Source organism: Tachyglossus aculeatus, chromosome 11, assembly GCF_015852505.1.
Source record: "Tachyglossus aculeatus isolate mTacAcu1 chromosome 11, mTacAcu1.pri, whole genome shotgun sequence".
Lineage (NCBI taxonomy): Eukaryota > Metazoa > Chordata > Mammalia > Monotremata > Tachyglossidae > Tachyglossus > Tachyglossus aculeatus.
In genome coordinates, this window is record NC_052076.1 from 56,450,809 (window position 1) to 56,473,005 (window position 22,197).

A 22,197-nucleotide genomic window follows, 5' to 3' on the forward strand; every position below is an offset into this window, starting at 1 on the left:
ACTACTCTATTTTACTTGTACATATTTACTATTCTATTTATTTTGTTAATGATGTGCATATAGCTATAATTCTATTTGTTCTGACGATTTTGACACCTGTCTACATGTTTTGTTCTGTTGTCCGTCTCCCCCTTCTAGACTGTGAGCCTGTTGTGGGGTAGGAACCGTCTTTATATGTTGCTGATGTGTACTTCTCAAGCGCTTAGTACAGTGCTCTGCACACAGTAAGCGCTCAATAAATACGATTGAATGAATGAATGAATGAATGTCACACACTCAGAGCTTGGATATATACGATTCAATTAGGTTGGCCACAATCTCATCCCACATGGGGCTCACAGTCTAAAAAGGAGGGAGAATGGGAGTAATGAAGGACAGAGAAGGGAAGTGACTTGCCCAAGGTCACACAGCAGGGATTTGTCAAGTGCTTCCTATGTGGCAGGCACTAAGTGCTGGGGTAGATACAAGCTGATTGGGTTGGACACATTCCATGTCCCATATGGGACTTACAGTTTTAATCCCCATTATACAGATGAGGTAACTGAGGTCCAGAAAAGTGAAGCGACTTGCCCAAAGCCACACAGCAGGCAAGTGGCGGAGCCCGGATGATTTTCAGGCCCCTGCTCTGTACATCAGGCCACAGTGTACTCGACGATGGCTTCACCAAAGCATGAGGACACAGGGTTTTCCACTGCAGCTGAGGTCTCTGAGAGAATCTCCTCTATCATCATCATCATCAATCGTATTTATTGAGCGCTTACTGTGTGCAGAGCACTGTACTAAGTGCTTGGGAAGTACAAGTTGGCAACATATAGAGCGCTTAGTACAGTGCTCTGCACACAGTAAGCGCTCAATAAATACGATTGATGATATAGAGACAGTCCCTACCCAACAGTGGGCTCACAGTCTCCTAATTCACGTTGCCAGGCACAGGGGGAGTAATTGACAGAGATGGTGGGTGGCTTAGTGCAAAGCATTACCACCATAATTACAAATTACAATTGTAATAGAAATAAATACAAATTGCAAAACAGTGTTGGGCACATAGTAAGTGCTTAACAAATACCAGAATTATGATTATTATTAATAAATATGCACTGTAATTAACTTATGGTAGGTTCTTCCTATGTGCCAAGCACTGGGGTAGATACACGACCAATCAGGCTGAACAGGGTTCTGCTGGCGATAATAATAATAATAATAATGGCATTTATTAAGCGCTTACTATGTGCAAAGCACTGTTCTAAGTGCTCGGGAGGTTACAAGGTGATCAGGTGGTCCCACGGGGGGCTCACAGTCTTAATCCCCATTTTACAGATGAAGTAACTGAGGCCCAGAGAAGTGAAGTGACTCGCCCAAAGTCACACAGCTGACAATTAGCAGAGCCAGGATTTGAACCCATGACCTCTGACTCCAAAGCCCGTACTCTTTCCACTGAGCCACGGTGCTTCTCTAATAGAAATACCTTTTGTGTCAAATGGCAAGAAGCAAGAAAAGGTGCCAAAATGGGCAAGAGGTTCTCAAAGAATACTCTCCCATGTGCTTAATACAGTGCTCCGCGTGCAGTAAGCGCTTAAAAAAAAACCCTCTCATTGATACACTCACGGATGCAGCTTCACCATTGGCATTGTCACCTTGGAACTAAAAGGACAATATTAAGTTTCACTAACTCCCAATATTCCACTTAGAAAAAACTGAATGATGAAGTATATTAAAGCTCAGTTTTTGTTGGAAATAGTGTCGTACGATGGGTAACGAAGGCATCCACAAAACGTTTGGGGTTTAGACAAAATTTCAGTCTGCACAGGAAATGACGTCTAAACCCCACATACCCGGGTTCTTTTCTTCGGAGGGGCATGAATTTTTGGGTCATGACTAAGGCCCTAATGAATGAAGAATTCTGCAGAGACCAAGTATTCCAAATTGCATTTTTCTATTTCCTTAGAGTTCTGGGAGACAAATTCTAGAAGGCAGATGTTTTTACTTAGTCATCTTGTTTTATACATATAACTTAATTTCACTTCTTTGAATTCTCTCCCTCTTTAAAGAAGGATTAGACTCTGAAAAATCATTTTTTTTTCCAGAATAAAAACACTTTGGATGACAGCCAAAATATCTATTTGTATGCCGTCCACATCTATTATCTTTTTCTTTTTAGGTTTTCAGTATGGCGTAGTGGATGGAGTGTGGGCTTGGGAGTCAGAAGGTCATGGGTTCTAATGCCGACTCTGCCACTTGTCTGCTCTGTGACCTTGGGCAAGTCACTTTGCTTCTCTTTGCCTCAGTTACCTCATCTGAAAAATGGGGATTGAGACTGTGAGCCTCACACTGGACAGGGACTGTGCCCAAACCGATTTGCTTGTATCTACCCCAGCGGCTTAGTACAGTGCCTGGCAACAAAGTATGCACTTAACAAATACCATAATTATTATACATTAGTTTCCACTAGGGTCTGAGTTGGATCCACCTCAAAAGCCACCAATTTGAGCAGACTGATAACCCGAATGGTAATCCTAATATTGAGGCTAGACTGAATTAGCCTAGAAAATGAGCGTTCTTGGGGGAACTCTCTCCTAATCAGGAAAATCTTTCTGATCAGCTGCCCATGCAGTCTCAGGTTTATGCTGAATAAGCTCTAAGACAGACAGAGGAAAGTACTGAATACTTAAGTCAAATTGGACCCATCTACCAGCAGTTTTGAGAGTCAGGGTAAAAAAAAAAGGGGGTGAGGGGTGGGCTCATCATGTAGAATGCAGCACTAAAAGGTCTTAGTTTGGGGTATGCTTTAATAATTATTTTGCCGAAGAACTCTTTAAGACAAAATCTGTTTTAGGAAAAGACTGTTTACTACCCAATTGGTGTCCGTGTTGTTCATCTTGTTGTCAATAATAGGGAGAAGAAGCACAATTACAGAAAAATTCCTCTCTGAATGCTGTTCCCTAAACTGCGTTATTGACTGATGCTTTTGCAAAGGTAAATGCTAGTCTCTTTCTACGTTTTATTATTTACTGAAAAATACGACTTTATCCTGATCACGTTGCGCCAAAACAGTAAAGCCATTTCATTCCACCAATATGAAACATAGACCTCCCCACTAGAAATTGATTTGTCACTGAAAATGAAAAAAAATTGACTACAAACATTCATCTAGCTTTCTAACAAATCAATCTGGACTTCACTGATTCATCTCAAATAGTTGCTTATAGCCAAATATAATACTGCTGGAGGAGGAAAAACAAAGCTCCTCTCTGAAACAGACAGGACAGGTCCAAGTGAAGGAGATATTCATATACACACATGTGAGGTATATAATAATGACGTATATTATGTCATGATGTAATAATGAGGTAATGATAATAATAATAATTTTGGTATTTGTTAAGCGCTTACTACATGCCAAGCACTGTTCTAAGTGCTGGGGGAGATACAAGGTAATCACGTTGTCCCACATGGGGCTCACAGTCTTAATCCCCATTTTCCAGATGAGGTAACAGGCACAGAGAAGTTAAGTGACTTGCCCAAAGTCACACAGCTGATAAGGGGCGGAGCAGGGATTAGAAACTATGGCATCTGACTCCCAAACCCGCGCTCTTTCCACTGAGTCATGCTGCTAGCATGGCCTAGTGGAAAGAACCCAGGCCTGGGAGCCAGAGGGCCTGGGTTCTAATTCAGGCTCCACTACTTACCTGTCATGAGACCTTGGGCAAGTCACTTCACTTCTCTGCATCTCAGCTCCCTCTTCTTGCAAGATGGGGATTCAATATCTGTTCTCCTTCCTCCTTAGACCATCAGCCCTGCATGGGTCCTGATTAGCTTGTATCTACTCTGGCGCTTGACAAATACCACAAGTTCTATTCTAGTCCCAGATCTGCCACTCATCAGCTGTGTGACAATGGGCAAACCCCTTCACTTCTCTATGCCTCGGTTACTTCATCTGTAAAATGGGAGTTGAATTCCCCTCCCTCTGATTAAGACTATGAGGCCCATGTGGGACAGGGACCAACCTGGTTATCTCCTATCTACCCCAGGGCTCACTGCAAACACTAAGCATTTAAATTCCACACACAGAGACAAAAAAAGAATTGGCCGCAGAGTTGAAAAAAAGTCTTCAGTAACTAAACAAGTCATCCCTTAAAAATAGTACTGTGTGATGTGAACATTTCTTAGTCCTTCCTCAGAGTAAAATAACCAGCATGAACCACAGAAATGATTAATTGTGCCAGGGTGGGATTTGAAAGCATTTTCTTTATCTTCTGCTCACAAAAAGTGATTTTGGTTCTTCCTATTTGTGCGATTGTACTCCCACCCCAGCATTTTAAATAAACTTCCATATTTGCTTCTGAAAACAGTGAATTCACTGCTTGGGAACATTTAAAAGAAATAAAAAAGCACTTCCCTGCTCTAAAGGCATTTACAAGCCAAGGGAGGAAACAGGTACAAAAGAGCATAAATACAAATGTCAAAAACATAGATAAACAACCAGATGAATGCTTAGGAGACTGATGGAGAGGCATAACCAGACATCTGGACATGTTTATCTGGCCACTCTTCCTTATTGGGTAAGAAGGGCTGTAATCTTTGTGTGCAAGTGTTTATTTACACTAATGCCTGCCATCATTTCAGATTCTTGCTACTTTTCCTTTGATACAGGGATTCCACTGGGGGAATTTAGACTGAGCGATAAGGTAACACAGGTTGCCTCCTCCTTCAAGCATGCTTGAAGAAACCCCAGATGAATAGGTTGAGAAGTGGAACCAACTCCTTTTCAAATAAAAATTGCCGGGAAAGTCTTCATATGACATTTTACCCACAAAGAAAGGTTTCTTAGTAATTGCAGGACTGATGAAAGCAAAGAAGTCTGGCAGAAAAATGTCAAAGTGCTTTAAGGCCTTTGGCCTAGAGGAACAGAAGGAAAACCACGCTTATAAAATTTGGAAAATGAAGCAAGCAATCAGAGACCTAGTGACCCAGACTGAGATCTAGGAAGACCAGAAAAATCCACTGAAACGATAAGGATGACAACAACAACAAAAAAATCGCTTAACTTTTTAAATTTAAATTTCTAAAGGAATTGCTTGAGGGTACAAAGGAATTTCTATGGAAGTACAGAGAAGAACTTGAATGATGGCAAATACAGAAGACCACTGTAATGATTCCATACATTTCCCTCAGGATATTAAATAGCAGCTTGTGGAGCTGAGAATTACAATTCTTAACCTGAAAACCTGCATGTCCTATAAACCTACATGCAAGGGATTTCTCTGCTACAGGAAAGTTTCCTGATAATTAGAAAAATGAAATGGATGTGAAACATTAATCTCTTACTATGATAAAATCCACTAAAATGAAATCTGAAACTATTTCCTAATATATACCAATACAGCCAGCACTCCAAGTATCTGTCCTAAGTGTTAACATAAAAAAGTTATTTGTCTTTGAAATCTCTGACCCCAGAAGTAATTAGGGTCAGTTTTGAAGTTGGAAATGCTAAACTGGGAGGCAACTGAATCAAAGTGAACTAGTATAAATAGTCCTAAAACTTCTATTTTGAGGACCACAAGACCCAAGAAATTACAAAGAGGAAGGCAAACTAATGACCACATCCAACTGTATTTTCGGGCAACTAGCAAACTAGAAGTCTGCAAAATGACGGGGCATTCCTATCAGTTAATTCTAGAAAAGAACAAAACTCTTTGTTGGCTGTGTTCTCAGACATTCTACCAAAGGCATTGAAAACCTGCTAAAAACAATTCAATGTAGCATTACTTGATATAGTCTTTTAAGTACAACTAAATTATCACCTCACATTATTTTTGAACAGGGTTTCCCTGTCAGAGGTGTATTAGAAATAAAGAAGTGGCAACAGCATACTTTTTTCTTTAATACTTGCTCTGGAAAAACAGGTAACTTCCAAGCCTGAATAAAATAGTTGTTTTTCCCTTAAAATTTCGTGAGCAAAAATTCTTTGCTGCTAACAATTTATTTACAAATGTGTAGCAAAAGATTTCTATGGATCAGAACTCCACATCACTACTTCCGTGTTTCAATTTTCTAATCTATTGTCCAGAAATAATTTTCCTGACATTTTTTAAAATACATGAATTCCTGGTAAATACTTAAAAGCTGTATTAGTAAACTCAGCTCTTTTCTGTATTGATTATGAGCTCCTTGTGGGCAGGTAACTTGCTGAGTGACTCTAGGCAAGTCACTTAACTTCTCTGTACCTCAGTTACCTCCTCTGTAAAATGGAAATTAAATCTTCCTCCCTCCAATTTAGACTGAGTCCCATGCAGGACAAGGACTGTGCTCAACCTGAAATTAAGTTGTATCTACCCCAGCATTTAGAACAGTGCTTGACACATGGTAGACATTTAAGAAATACCACTTAAAAAAGACAGAAACCTGTTATATTGCACTTTCCCAAACACTTCAGTATAGCGTTCTGCACACAGTAAGTGCTCAGTAAAACTGATTGATAGATTACGGGTCACTCTCTAGTTCCACTTGAATACGACAGTAACCTCTGCTTTGCAAGTCAGTTTCTACCAGTGTATACAAATTCCATTTCTCTCCAAAATAACACACAGCAAGGCTTTAAACTCTCAGAAAATAGATATTCAAAATAAGGTGGTTTGTCAGCTCCCTGAAAGTGCTCAAAATTCAACAAGGTTCCAGAGGGTTTTGTTACACTAAACCTAAGGAAAGACAAACAAAACACATAAGGAAAGATAAAATATGCTGTCACTTTTTAATAACAATTTAGTTTTGTTTCCCCCATCAGCAGCAATACCAATATGGGCATTTGGTGACCTAACAGAAGAAGGCATGAATTCTGCACGGTTGCACTGGTGAGGCTACATATACACCTATCGATCAGGTCATGACATCATTTTTGATAAACTCCTTCCGAAACATAACTATCCACTTCCTTTCCCAGTAATATATAAATCTATAAATATATATATATATATATATATATAATATCTACATGCAAAGCAAAATCTAAAATGGCATTTTGCTATTTAGAGGACAAAAGTCAGTCTGTCAACAGAGGGAAGTGAAATTGATGGGAATGTTTAAACAACACTATCATAATAATATAGCCATGAAATACAGAGATAATGAGTGGCTTGTAAAAAAAAAACTAAAAAGGAAACACAAACACATATAAACCAGAAGGATTAGTTTATATGCGTCCTGGACAACCTCAGAAACTATCAGAGTAATTTTTTTTAGAGATTCACATAACAGGGGACTATAGGGAATCCCAAGAGCCTCTGAAACACCTTATTCTGAGACCTACAAGAAAATATTATTATTACGGCACTTGTTACGTGCTTACTATGAGCCAAGCACTGTTCTAAGCACTGGGGTACATACAACTTAATCAGGTGGGTCCCTGACCCACACGGGTCTTGACAATCTAAGTAGAAGGGAGTAGGATTTAATCCCCAGTTTACAGATGGGGTAACTGAGGCATAGAGAAGTGACTTGCTCAAGGTCACACAGCTGACACATGGCAGAGCCAGGATTAGTACCCAAGTCCTCTACTACACTAAGGAAAACTACTTGTATATCTTTTACACTTAGGGTTGGGGTGGAGGGGGAGAAATGAAGAGGGTAGAGGGAAGAATAATCCCACACGAGATTTACAAGGGCAGGGAGAAATTTTGTAAGTTATTCATGAGAGATTTGGGGTGATAGCAAAACCCAGTGGAGCAGGGTCATCATCATCAATCGTATTTATTGAGTGCTTACTGTATGCAGAGCACTGTACTAAGCACTTGGGAAGTACAAGTTGGCAACATATAGAGACAGTCCCATTTTGGACTACACACAACAACATATCCTGTCATGAAACCAGAAGGTAGAATCATTTCATTAAACACAGTAATGTCTGTTACACAGTAAACACAGTAATGTTTAGTACTGCACACAGTAAGCGCTCAATAAATACGACTGAATGAATGAATTTGTACAGATTTATTACTCTATTTTACTTGCATATATTTGTTCTGATGATTTTGACACTTGTCTACTGGTTTTGTTGTCTGTCTTCCCCTTCTAGACTGTGAGCCCGTTGCTGGATAGGGACCATCTCTGTATGTTGACAACTTGTACTTCCCAAGCGCTTAGTCCAGTGCTCTGCACACAGTAAGTGCTCAATAAATACAATTAAATGAATGAACATCGACTGTGCCCAACCTCATTAGCTTGCATCTATCATGTTGCTTAGAACAGTGCTTGGCACATACTAAGTGCTTAACGAATGGCATTAAAAAACCACAGGGATACAGAAAACAATCTACCCAGCTCACAATCACTCTCTCCTCTAACCCAGCACAAAAAACATTACGATTCACAATTCCTGGCTCCAAAGCAGAGCCCATGTCAGTTTCTGCTAAACAATGCTCTCATATTGCAGTTCTGATCCCAACACCTCAAAACACTTCCTAGGGAAGAGCTCATTCATTCGCACTACTCGCTGGGGAGCGGAGACAAAGAAGAGTGCTTAGTTGAGAAGCAGTATGGCCCAATAGGTAGAGCCTGGGAGTCAAAAAGATCTGAGTTCTAATCACCACTCTGCCACTCACTCGTTCATTTAATAGTATTTATTAAGCTCTCCCCCCCCTCCCCCCCACCCTATCTCCTTCTCCTTCCCACAGCACCTGTATGTTTGTACAGATTTACTATTCTATTTTACTTGTACATATTTACTATTCTATTTATTCTATTAATATGTTTTGTTGTCTGTCTCCCCCTTCTAGACTGTGAGCCAGTTGTTGGGTAGGGACCGTCTCTATATGTTGCCAACTTGTACTTCCCAAGCGCTTAGTACAGTGCTTTGCACACAGTAAGCGCTCAATAAATACGATTGAATGAATGAGCGAATTGAGCGCTTACTGTGTGCAGAGCACTGTACTAAGCGCTTGTCTGCTGGGTGACCTTGGGCAGGTTGCACAACAACCCCGTTACCACATCTGTAGGCACCAAGAAGTGAAGTGGCTTGCCTAAGGTCATTCATTCAGTCGTATTTATTGAGCCCTTACTGTGTGCAAAGCACTGTACTAAGCGCCTGGGAAGTACAAGGTGGCAACAGGTCACACAGCAGACAAGTGGCTGAGCCAGGATTAGAACCCAGGACCTCCGACTCCCAAGCCCGTGCTCCTGCCACTGGGATTAAGTCTGGGAGCCCAACATGGGACAGGGACTGTGTCCATCCTGATTTCCTTGTGCCAACCGCAGCGCTTAGTACAGGGTTTGGCACATGGTAAGCCTTTAACAAGAATTGGTGCTACTATTCCCTTATCCATCTGGGAAGCAGTATGGCCTAGTGGCAGGAGCATGGGCTTGGGAGTCGTGGGTCCTGAGTTCTAATCCTGGCTCAGCCACTTGTTTGCTGTGTGACCTGTTGCCACCTTGTACTGCCCAAGCGCTTAGTACAGTGCTATGCACACAGTAGGGGCTCAATAAATACAAATGAATGAATGGATGACCTTAGGCAAGCCACTTCACTTCTTGGTGCCTTTGAGCCTCAGGTGGGATAGGGACTGTGTCCAACCCGAATGCCTACTATCTGCCCCTGCGTTTAGAATAATAATTAATAATAATGATGGTATTTGTTAAGCGCTCACTATGCGCGTTTAGAATAATAATTAATAATAATGATGGTATTTCTTAAGCGCTCACTATGTGCCAAGCACTGTTCTAAGCGCTGGAATAGATACAAGCTAAATCAGGTTGTCCCACGTGGGGCTGTCAGTCTTAACTCCTAAGGCTTAATTAGAAGAGTGCCCATAGTAAGCGCTTAACACCATAATTAAGCAACAGCCTGGGCTTGGGAGTCAGAGGACATGGGTTCTAATCCCGCCTCCACCATTTGCCTGCTGTGTGACCCTGGGTAAATCACTTGACTTCTCTGTGCCTCGGTTACCTCATCTGTACAAAAGGGATGAAGAATGTGAGCCCCACGTGGGGCAACCTGATTACTTGTATCTACCCCAGTGTTCAAAAGAGTGATTGCCACATAATAAGTGCTTAAATATTATTATTATTATTATTATTAATAAATCAGAGGCAGCTTCTGGTCTGGGGTGAGCCTGTTGGGTTACTGGGACTCCAGCTTCTACCCGGCCCCAGTGCTTAGAACAGTACTTGGCACATAGTAAGCGCTTACCAAATACCATAATAGTGATAATAGTATTATCTGGTGGGGGAGGGAACTGAGTCACCGGGGAGGGGAAATGAGTTGCCCAAGGTCAGCCGGCTTTCTGGTTTGGAGGCGAGATTCCCGGACGCCTCTATGTGCCAAGCACTGCCCTAAGCTCTGGGATGGTTGCGACCCAAGACCTTTTGACTCCAGGCCTGTGCTTCAGCCACTACGCCATGCTAAGCCCTTGAAAATAATAAAAACAACAATACTACTCATTCATTCAATCGTATTTACTGAGCGCTTACTGTGTGCAAAGCACTGTACTAAGCGCTTGGGAAGTACAGGTTGGCAACACATAGAGACAGTCCCTACCCAACAGTGGGCTCACAGTCTAGAAGGGGGAGACAGAGAACAAAACAAAACATGTTAACAAAATAAAATAAATAGAATAACTATGTACTAATAAAATAGAGTAATAAATACGTGCAAACATATATACATATATCCCTCCTCCCAGACTGAGCCCCCTCCTTCCTCTCCTCCCTCCCCATTCCCCCGGCCTTACCTCCCTCCCTTCCCCACAGCACCTGTATATATGTATATATGTTTGTACGTATTTATTACTCTATTTTATTTGTACATATTTATTCTATTCATTTTATTTTGTTAATATGTTTTGTTCTGTCTCCCCCTTCTAGACTGTGAGCCCACTGTTGGGTAGGGACCGTCTGTACATGTTGCCAACTTGTACTTCCCAAGCGCTTAGTCCAGTGCTCTGCACACAGTAAGCGCTCAATAAATACGATTGAATGAATGAATATACTAATAATAATGCCTCAGTTACCTCATCTGTAAAATGGGGATGAAGACTGTGAGCCCCCTGTGGGACAACTTGATCGCCTTGCATCTACCCCAGTGCTAAGAACAGTGCTTGGCACATAGTAAGGGCTTAATAAATGCCATTATGTAGGGACCGTCTCTATATGTTGCCAACTTGTACTTCCCAAGCGCTTAGTCCAGTGCTCTGCACATAGTAAGGGCTCAATAAATGCCATTATGTAGGCATAACGTACTAAGTGCTTGGGAAGTACAAATTGGCAACATATAGAGACGGTCCCTCCCCATAGTGGGCTCACAGTCTAGAAGGGGGAGACAGAGAACAAAACACAACATATTAACAAACTAAAATAAATAGAATAAATATGTACAAATAAAATAGAGTAATATTAATGTCCGTCCCCCCTCTAGACTGTAAGCTGCTTGTGTGCAGGGCATGTCTGTTATACTGTACTCTCCCAAGAGCTCAGTACAGTGGTCTGCACACAGTGAGTTATCCAACAGTGCTTTGCACATAGTAAGCGCTTAACAAATGCCATTATTATTATTATTATTATTATTATTATTATATTCACTCATTCATTCAATCGTATTTATTGAGCGCTTACCGTGTGCAGAGCACTGTACTAAGTGCATGGGAAGTACAAACTGGCAACATACAGAGACGGTCCCTACCCATAGTGGGCTCACAGTCTAGAAGGGGGGGGACAGAGAACAAAACATAACATATTAACTACAATAAATAGAATAAATGTGTACAAATAAAATAAATAAATAAATAGAGTAATATTAATGTTCGTCCCCCCTCTAGACTGTAAGCTTCTTGAGTGCAGGGAATGTCTGTTACACTGTACTCTCCCAAGAGCTCAGTACAGTGGTCTGCACACAGTGAGCTATCCATTTATATTATTCATTCACTCATTCATTCAATCGTATTTATTGAGCGCTTACCGTGTGCAGAGCACTGTACTAAGCGCTTGGGAAGTACAAGTTGGCAATACATAGAGACGGTCCCTACCCATAGTGGGCTCACAGTCTAGAAGGGGGGGGACAGAGAACAAAACACAACACGTTAACTAAAATAAATAGAATAAATGTGCACAAATAAAATAAATAAATAATTAAATAGAGTAATATTAATGTCCGTCCCCCCTCTAGACTGTAAGCTCCTTGCGTGCAGGGAATGTCTGTTACACTGTACTCTCCCAAGAGCTCAGTACAGTGGTCTGCACACAGTGAGTTATCCAGCAGTGCTTTGCACATAGTAAGCGCTTAACAAATGCCATCATTATTATTATTATTATTATATTATTCACTCATTCATTCAATCGTATTTATTGAGCGCTTACCGTGTGCAGAGCACTGTACTAAGTGCATGGGAAGTACAAATTGGAAACATATAGAGACGGTCCCTACCCATAGTGGGCTCACGGTCTAGAAGAGGGGGGGACGGAGAACAAAACACAACATATTAACTAAAATAAATAGAATAAATGTGTTCAAATAAAATAAATAAATAATTAGAGTAATATTAAAGCTCCTTGCGCGCCCCTTCCTTCCTCTCCCCCACTCCATCCCCCCATCTTACCTCCTTCCCTTCCCCACAGCACCTGTATATATGTATGTATGTTTGTACATATTTATTACTCTTTATTTATTTATTTTACTTCTAGACACCTATTCTATTTATTTTATTTTGTTAGCATGTTTGATTTTGTTCCCCGTCTCCCCCTTTTAAGACTTTGAGCCCACTGTCGGGTAGGGCCTGTCTCTCTATGTTGCCAATATGCACTTCCCAAGCGCTTAGTACAGTGCTCTGCACCTAGTAAGCGCTCAATAAATACGATTGATGATGATGATGATGCAGGGGATGTCTGTTACACTGTACTCTCCCCAAGAGCTCAGTACAGTGGTCTGCACCCAGTGGGCGCTCAATAAAGCACGAATGAATGAATTGCAAGCTGTCGCTGATGTTGCAACAGCTGCAGCTGCCGTTGCAAAGCTGCAGCTGCCATTGCAACAGTGCAGCTGCCGTTGCAACAGCTGCAGCTGCCATTGCAAAGGTGCAGCTGCCATTGCAACAGCTGCAGCTGCCATTGCAACAGCTGCAACAGCAAGAGCTGCAGTTGCAGGAGCTGCTGCAATGGCAGCAGCGGGCTGCAGCCCCCTTTCCCGCCCCCTCGGAGCAGCTGCAAGCCCCGGGACTCACCGGGTCCGGTCCCCGGGCTCGGGGCGCCGCTGCAGCCCCTTTGTGACAGCTCGGAGCGCGCTATAAAGATGGACGCGCAGCCCGGGCCCCGCCATTCCGCGCTCGGCCCGCCCCGCCCCGCCCCGTTTCCCCGGCAACCCGAGCCGGGCCGCCGGCCAATGGGGAGCGGCGCCCGCCGTCACCTGACCCGGGCGGATACACCCGCCGGCCAATCGCGGCGCGGCTCCCGCCTGCCCATTGGCGGGAGGGGGCGGGGGGCGGGGGCCGCCGGCAGGGACGGCGCCGCTGATTGGCCGCCGGGATCGGGGGGCGGGGCCTGGAGGGAGGGAGCCGCGGAGGGTCAAGAGACGGGGAAAAGCGAAGCGTCCTCTCGACCTTTGACCCCGAGAGAGTGGCAGGACTGGCTGCGGGCCGCGGGCCGGGCGTGCAGGTGGGTACGAGGGGGTCCGGGGGGTATGGAGCTTTTCCCCGGGATGGGAGGGAGGGAGGAAAGAAAGAAGGAAGGAAAAAAAGAAAGAAAGTCCGGCCTGCAGCCTCTGGGCCCCTGCAGGAGGCTCCCGACCGCCGGCCCACGGCCCGGGCCTGCAGCCCCTCCTTATTACGCCCCTACTCTCTGCAAAGCGCTGCAATAATAACCACGATGATATTAACCTCTTAATGTGTGCAAAGCGCTGGGACAATAACCACAATGATATTAAGCTCTTACTGTGTGCAAACGGTGGGATAATAACCACGATGATATTAAGCTCTTAGTGTGTGCAGAGCGCTGGGACAATAACCACGATGATATTCAGTTCTTACTGTGTGCAAAGCGCGGGGATAATAACCACAATGTCATACGGCTCTTACTGTGTGCAGAGCCCTGGGACAATAACCACAGTGATATATAGCTCTTACTGTGTGCAGAGCGCTGGGATAATAACTACAATGATATACAGCTCTTACTGTGTGGAAAGCGTTGGGATAATAACCACACTGATATTAAGCTCTTACTGTGTGCAAAGCGCTGGGATAATAACCACATTGATATTAAGCTCTTACTGTGTGCAAAGCGCTGGGATAATAACCACAATGTCATACGGCTCTTACTGTGTGCAAAGCCCTGGGACAATAACCACAATGATATATAGCTCTTACTGTGTGCAGAGCGCTGGAATAATAACCACAATGATATACAGCTCTTACTGTGTGCAAAGCTCTGGGATAATAACCATAATGATATTAAGCTCTTACTGTGTGCAAAGCGCTGGGACAATAACCACAATGATATATAGCTCTTACTGTGTGCAAAGCGCTGGGATAATAACCACGATGATATTAAGCTCTTACTGTGTGCAGAGCGCTGCGATAATAACCACAATGATAGTAAGCTCTTACTGTGTGCAAAGCACTGGGACAATAACCACAATGATACTCAATTCTTACTGTGTGCAAAGCGCTGGGACAGCCACAGTGACATACAGCTCTTACTGTGTGCAAAGCGCTGGGACAATAGCCACAATGATATTAAGCCTTTACTGTGTGCAAAGCGCTGGGACAATAACCACAATGATATTCAGTTCTTACTGTGTGCAAAGCGCTGGGACAGCCACAATGACATACAGCTCTTACTGTGTGCAAAGCCCTGGGACAATAACCACAATGATATACAGCCCTTGCTGTGGTTAGAGCGCTGGGATAATAACCACAATGATATTAAGCTCTTACTGTGTGCAAAGCGCTGGGGTAATAACCACAATGATATGCAGCTCTTACTGTGTGCAAACCGTTGGAATAATAACCACAATGATATTAAGCTCTTACTGTGTGCAAAGCGCTGGGACAATAACAACGATGATATTAAGCTCTTACTGTGTAGAAAGCGCTGAGACAATAACCACAATGATATTAAGCTCTTACTGTGTGCAGAGCGCTGGGATAGTAACCACGATGATATTAAGCTCTTACTGTGTGCAAAGCGTTGGGATAGTAACCACAGTGATATTAAGCTCTTACTGTGTGCAAAGCGCTGGGGCAATAACAACGATGATATTAAGCTCTTACTGTGTGCAAAGCGCTGGGACAATAACCACGATGATATACTGCTCTTACTGTGTGCAAAGCGCTGGGACGATAACCACGATGATATACGGCTCTTACTTGTGTGCAAAGCACTGGGACAATAACCACGATGATATTCAGTTCTTACTGTGTGCAGAGCGCTGGGACAATAACCACCATGATATACAGCTCTTACTGTGTGCAAAGCATTGGGATAATAACCACAATGATATTAAGCTCTTACTGTGTGCAGAGCGCTGGGATACTAACCACGATGATATACAGCTCTTACTGTGTGTAAAGCGCTGGGACAATAACCACAATGATATTAAGATCTTACTGGGTGCAGAGCGCTGGGATAATAACCACAATGATATTAAGCTCTTACTGTGTAGAAAGCGCTGAGACAATAACCACAATGATATTAAGCTCTTACTGTGTGCAGAGCGCTGGGATAGTAACCACGATGATATTAAGCTCTTACTGTGTGCAAAGCGCTGGGATAATAACCACAGTGATATTAAGCTCTTACTGTGTGCAGAGCACTGGGATAATAACCACGATGGTATTTATTAAGCTTTTACTGTGTGCAGAGCGTTGGGATAATAACCACGATGGTATTTATTAAGCTTTTACTGTGCAGAGCGCTGGGATAATAACCACGATGATATTTATTAAGCTTTTACTGTGTGCAAAGCGCTGGGATAATAACCACGATGATATTTATTAAGTAATCACGATGGTATTAAGCTCTTACTGAGTGCAAAGCGCTGGGATAGTAACCACAATGATATCTATAAAGTGACCACGATGGTATTTATTAAGCTCGTACTGTGTGCAGAGCGCTGGGATAATAACCACGATGATATTAAGCTCTTACTGTGTGCAGAGCGCTAGGATAATAACCACGGTGGTCTTTATTAAGCTCTTACTGTGTGCAGAGCTCTAGGATAATAACCACGATGGTATTTATTAAGCTCTTACTGTGTGCAGAGCGCTGGGATAATAACCACAATGATATTTATTAAGCTCTTACCATGTGCAGAACACTGGAATAATAACCACAGTGATATTTATTAAGACCATGATGGTATTTATTATGCTCTTACTGAGTGCAGGGCACTGGGATAATAACCACGATGGTACTTATTAAGCTCTTACTGTGTACAGAGCGCTGTGATAATAACCACAAGGGTATTAACTTCTTACCGTGTGCAGAGCGCTGACATAATAACCACAATGATATTTATTAAGCTCTTACCATGTGCAGAGCGCTGGGATAATAACCATAATGTTATTTATTAAGTGACCACGATGGTATTTATTAAGCTCTTACTGTGTGCAGAACACTGGGATAATAACCACAATGATATTAAGCTCTTACTGTGTGCAGAGCGCTGGGATAATAAATAACCACGATGATATTAAGTTCTTACCATGTGCAGAGCGCTGGGATAATAACCATAATGTTATTTATTAAGCTCTTACTGTGTGCAGAGCGCTATGATAATAACCACAATGATATTAAGCTCTTACTGTGTAGAGCGCTGGGATAATAACCACAATGGTATTTATTGAGCTCTTACTGTGTGCAGAGCGCTGGGATAATAACCACGATGATATTAAGTTCTTACCACGTGCAGAGCGCTGGGATGATAACCACAATGTTATTTATTAAGTGACCACGATGGTATTTATTAAGCTCTTACCGTGTGCAGAGCGCTGGGATAATAACCACAATGATATTAAGCTCTTACTGTGTAGAGCGCTGGGATATAACCATGATGGTATTTATTAAGCTCTTACTGTGTGCAAAGCGCTGGGATAATAACCACAATGGTATTTATTAAGTAACTACGATGGTATTTATTAAGCTCCTACTGTGTGCAGAGCGCTGGGATAATAACCACGATGATATTAAGCTCTTACTGTGTGCAGAGAGCTGGGATAATAGCCACGATGTTATTTATTAAGCTCTTACCATGTGCAGAGCGCTGGGATAATAACCACGATGGTATTTGTTAAGCTCCTGCTGTGTACTGAGCCCTGCGATAATAACCATGATGGTATTTGTTTCTGTACTTCCTGCCTGAGGGAGGACAGATATTTAATCCCGATTGTACAGATGGGGAAACTGAGGTCAAGGGAAGCGACGTGCCCAGCAACCTATAGCAGGCAAGTGGCAGAGCTGGGATTGGTATCCAGCTGTCCTGGCCCCCAGCCCAGAGCCCTTTCCGCTAATAATTATAATAATGATGGTATTTGTTAAGCGCTTACTATGTGCCACGCACTGGGGTAGGTACAAGGTAATCAGGTTGTCCCACATGGAGCTCATAGTCTTAATCCCCATTATTACAGAAGGGGTAACTGAGGCACAGAGAAGATAAGTGACTTGCCCAAAGTCACACAGCTGACAAGTAGCGGAGCTGGGATTAGAACCCACGACTTCTGACTGCTAGGCCCGGGGTCTCTCCACTACTAGGCCACACTGCTTATTGAGGGATTACTCTGTGTTAAAGTAGTCTTCCAAGCACTTGGGAGAGGAGAGGCCATGGATGTTTGCCCAGAACGCGGAAGAGGAGGATCACCTCTCCCTGACTGCAATCTTCAACCCTGCACTTTCCAATGGCTCCTGATCTCCAATCCTAAAAAAACCCTCTCTTGACCTCTCTTCAGTTATCACCTCATCTCCCTCCTACCATTCGACTCCAGACTCTTTGAACAGGTCATCTACGCCACTTCCAGTTCTCTCCTCGATCCCTGCATTCTGCCTTCCACCCCCTTCGCTCAGCAGAAACAGTTTTTTCTAAGGTCACCAGCGACGGCCTTCTTGCCAAATCCAGTGGCCTTTGCTCCATCCTAATCCTCCTTGACCTCTCTGCTCTCCTCAACTCTGAACCAGCATGGGAGTCAGAAAGACCTGGGTTCTAATGCCGGCTCTACCACTTGTCTGCTGTGTGACTTTGGGGCAAGTTGCTTCACATCTCTGTGCCTATGTTATCTGTAAAATGGGGATTAAGACTCCATGAGCTCCATATAGGCCATGGATTGTGTCCAACCTGATTAGCTTATATCTACCCACGCCTGGCATATAGTAAGTGCTTAACAAATACCAAAAAAAAAAAAAAAACTCAGTCAAACTAAGAAAAAAAACAAAACATCACCCCCTTCTTGAAACATTATTTAACCTTGGCTTCACTGATACTGTCCTCTTTTAGTTCTGTTCTTATCTCTAGCCGCTCCCCAGCTTCTTTTGCAGGCTTCTCCCCTGCTTCCCACTCTCTAACTGTGGAAATTCCTCAAGGCCTTAGTTCTGAGTCTCCTTCTGTTCCCCATCCATACCCACTCCGTGGATGATTCCCAAGTCTACATCTCCGCTCCTGTCCTTTCCCCTTCTCTGCCGTCTTTCATTTCCTCCTGCCTTCAGGACATCTCTGCTTGGATGTCCAACGGACACCTCCAAGTTAAGGTGTCCAAAACAGAACTCCTCACCTTCCCACCCAAACCCTGTCCTCCCCATAACTTTCTCATCACTGTAGGCAATACCACCACCCTCCCTGTCCAGTCTATAACCTCCACACATCTTTGTCAACTCTCATATTTGGTGTGTCACCAAGTCCTGTCAGTTCTATGCTCACAGCATATCTACAATCTGCCCTTTCCTCTCCATCCAAACTGCTAGTATGCTGATCCAAGCACTTACCATATCCCTCTTAACTGTTGCATCAGCCTCCTCATGGACCTCCCTGCCTCTCGTCTCTCCTCTCTGTACTGCATTTTTCACTCTCCTGCCCAGCTCCCTTTTAAAAAGAGTTCAGTCCATATCTCCCCGCTCCTCAGAAACCTTCAGAGTTTGCCCATCCACCTCCACTACAAGCAGAAACTCCTTACCATCGACTTTAAGGCAGTCAGTCAGCTCACCCCACCTTGCTGATCTCCCAAAACCCAGCCCACACCCTTCCCTCCTGTAACGCCAACCTACTCACTGTATCTCCATCTCATCCCTCTCTCCACCGATCCCTTGCCCATATCCTCCCTCTGGAATGGAACAACCTCCCCGTTTGTAGCCACACTCTTCCCCACTTTCAAAGCCTGACTAAAATGACATCTCCTCAAGAAGCCTTCCACAATTAATCCCTCATTTCCTCTAAACACTCTTCTTTTGTGTCGCCTAAGCGCTTGAATCTGTCTCCATTAATCACTTCTTATTTGCACCAACCTCCACCCCACAGCACTTACGTACAATCTGTAATTTATTTATGTTAATGTCTGTCTGCCCCTTTAGCCTGTAAGGTCCTTGTGAGCAGGGATTGTGGCTACCAAATCTGTTTTATTTTCCCAAGCACATTGTACAGTGCTCAGCACACAGTAAGCTCTCAATAAATACCACTGATTAATTGAGTACAGACTCATTGGCCCTACGAACCTATTCAGAGTAAAAAAAGTGAGATGGTCAGCTCCTCGTATCCTTACAGTAATAAAATCCTGTCCTGAAAAGGAATTATTTTATTTTCAATTTTATTAGTAAATTAATAATTATACTTATATATGTCCTTATTTATATTAATGTCTCTCCCCCTGTAAACTGTAAGCTAATTGTGGGCAGGGAATGTGTCTGTTATATTGTTATATTTTACTCTCCCAAGCCCTTAGTACAGTTCTCTGCACAGAACAAGTGCTCAATAAATACGAATGACGGACTATTTTGCATACTAGGAACAAGGCTGATTGTCAGAATTCCCAAATTCTGTTTCGGACTCTGTGATTGGGAGGTGAAAGGGAGGAGGTTGCTGACCCCTTTGGCTTTTAATTTACGGGCCAGGAATTCCTTGGGTGAGGTAAAATCCAGTCACGGGAGTGTCGCTTAATGTTTGAAAAGCCCTCTGAAATCCGTGGATGAAAGGTACAGTCTACTGTATGTGCAAAGTATATCATTTTGGCCCAAGGGATTCTCTGTGATGCAGGCCGTTTATGTTGATTCTCAAGTTAAGCCTTAGAAAAGCTGTCAACTGTGCCAATCAGTCATTATGGTATTTATTGAGTGCCTACTGTGTGCAAAGCGCTTGGGAGAGTGCAATTACAGCAGAGTTGGTGGATGCATTCCCTGACCACAGCGAGCTTACAGGCTAGAGGACTCTGCCCGTCTGGATTCCTATTAGCAGGGGCCCAAAACAAGTTTTCAGGCCTGGAATCTTGATGTGTCAAGGAACTAAAGTATCAGCTTTTTAGAAAAAGCAAAAACTGTAAAATCAGTCAGTGCTTATTGTGTACTCCTGTAGAAGACATAAGTCCTGCCCTCAAGGAGCCCCCAGTTTAATGAGGAAGTCACACGGAATAATACATGGTAGAAAAGGAGAAAAATGGATACTTAGAGGAGTAAGGGCTTAACAAGGAGGGCCGAAGGTCACTGCGCACCGAGATGCAGACGTCTTGGGAGGTCTTAAGAACCTAGTGTGCATAAAGTGCTGAGGAGGGTGAGATGAGAAAGAGGAACAGTTAGTTTGAGTGAAGTTTGTTGGAGAGGGGCAAAGAGTGCAAGTTGGGGTATAGTGAGAGAAGAGAGGGTAGGGAGGAGGGCGCTGGAAGAAAATGCCAAATGAATATTTTCAAATGGAAATTACCTTATAGATGCAGTCCTCAGATTAAAGTGCCTGGAACCGTGTGCCTCACCAAGCGAATGCTCAATAAACACTGCTAATACTCCAATGTGCTTAATTTGAAAAGAGAAGGCTAACAAAAGTCTAAATGAAACCATACCAAACTGATTTAGTGTTGGCATTGTGCCTTCTTTAAGACGTGGTCTTCTTCCATTCCCTTCTGTGCCACCCTCGCACTTGAATTTGCACCCTTTTTTCACCGTTCCCTCGGCCCTTATGTACATATCTGTAATTTCTTGATATTAAAGTTTTTCTCCCCCTCTAGACTGTAAGCTCATCATCATCATCATCATCAATTGTATTTATTGAGCGCTGACTGTGTGCAGAGCACTGTACTAAGCGCTTGGGAAGTACAAATTGGCAACATGTAGAGACAGTCCCTACCCAGCAGTGGGCTCACAGTCTAAAACTTGCTCATTGTGAGCAAGGAACGTGTTCCAACTCTGCTACACCGTGCACTCCCATGCATTTAGTACAGTGCTGTGCACACAGTAAACATTCAATAAATACAACTGATTGATAGGTCTTTGCAACAACTCATTCATGCCTTGGGTGGCACCATCATTTAGCGATTGGTCTGTACTTTGCAGGTGTACCCCATCTTACAGCTACCCCGCAATCCATGCCACCCGGGGACACGTCCTGCAGTATTTGCTGACTTGCTCCAGCACAGATAAGCCCCATCCTCCACCTTTCATCCGGTCACTGCAGGTAAGTTAATTCCTTCCCCACTTTCCCCTGTTCTCAGCCTCCTCCGTGGCCTCCTACCATGCCCCGAATGTGGCCTCCTCCTTCTTCAGGCCCTTTTTTTTTGTTTTGTTTCTTAGGCTAATACTAGCGAGGTCTGCAGCGCTATCCCTACTTCCGCAGCATGGCCTAGTAGATAGAGCACAGGCCTGGGAATTAGAAGGACCTGGGTTCTAATCCTGACTCTGCCACTTGTCTGCTGTGTGACCTTAGGCAAATCACTTCCCCTGGGCCTCAGTTACTTCCTCTTTAAGGACAGAAGAGGAGAGGTGAGGGGGGCTGAGGGAGACCTGCGATTCCCTCTTCCTGCTCTCCTCCCCAGCAGGGTACATGTTCATTGGTAGAGGTTTCCCATAACCAACATCCTTGCGGCCTTAATGTAATAGACGATTGTACACTTAGTTCTGTGGTGAAAGCAAGGGTTGGGTTCTTGGAAAGCTCACGTTCCAATACCGGGGCCTTGATCGTTGCCGCGTGCAAAGTACATCACATTCTGTTCCGTCCAGAGAGACACGGCGTTTAGGGAAGAATGTTCCCCAGCATGGAGTGAAAAC

General features: G+C 43.5%; 2 protein-coding genes across 2 annotated transcripts in view; one reads left to right on the forward strand and one right to left on the reverse strand.

Moving 5' to 3' along the window:
- Positions 1–13,283, reverse strand: part of RSPRY1 (ring finger and SPRY domain containing 1) — a 56,930-nt gene extending 43,647 nt beyond the window's left edge. Inside the window, exon 1 of the mRNA XM_038754661.1 lies at positions 13,200–13,283. The gene's annotated coding sequence lies outside the window, so the exon portion shown is untranslated. The remainder of the gene's footprint in view (positions 1–13,199) is intronic.
- Positions 13,284–13,495: 212 nt separating this feature from the next.
- The window catches only part of PSME3IP1 (proteasome activator subunit 3 interacting protein 1), a 30,725-nt gene continuing 22,023 nt past the window's right edge, over positions 13,496–22,197 (forward strand). The window contains exons 1-2 of the mRNA XM_038754804.1: positions 13,496–13,629; positions 21,487–21,607. The gene's annotated coding sequence lies outside the window, so the exon portion shown is untranslated. The remainder of the gene's footprint in view (positions 13,630–21,486; positions 21,608–22,197) is intronic.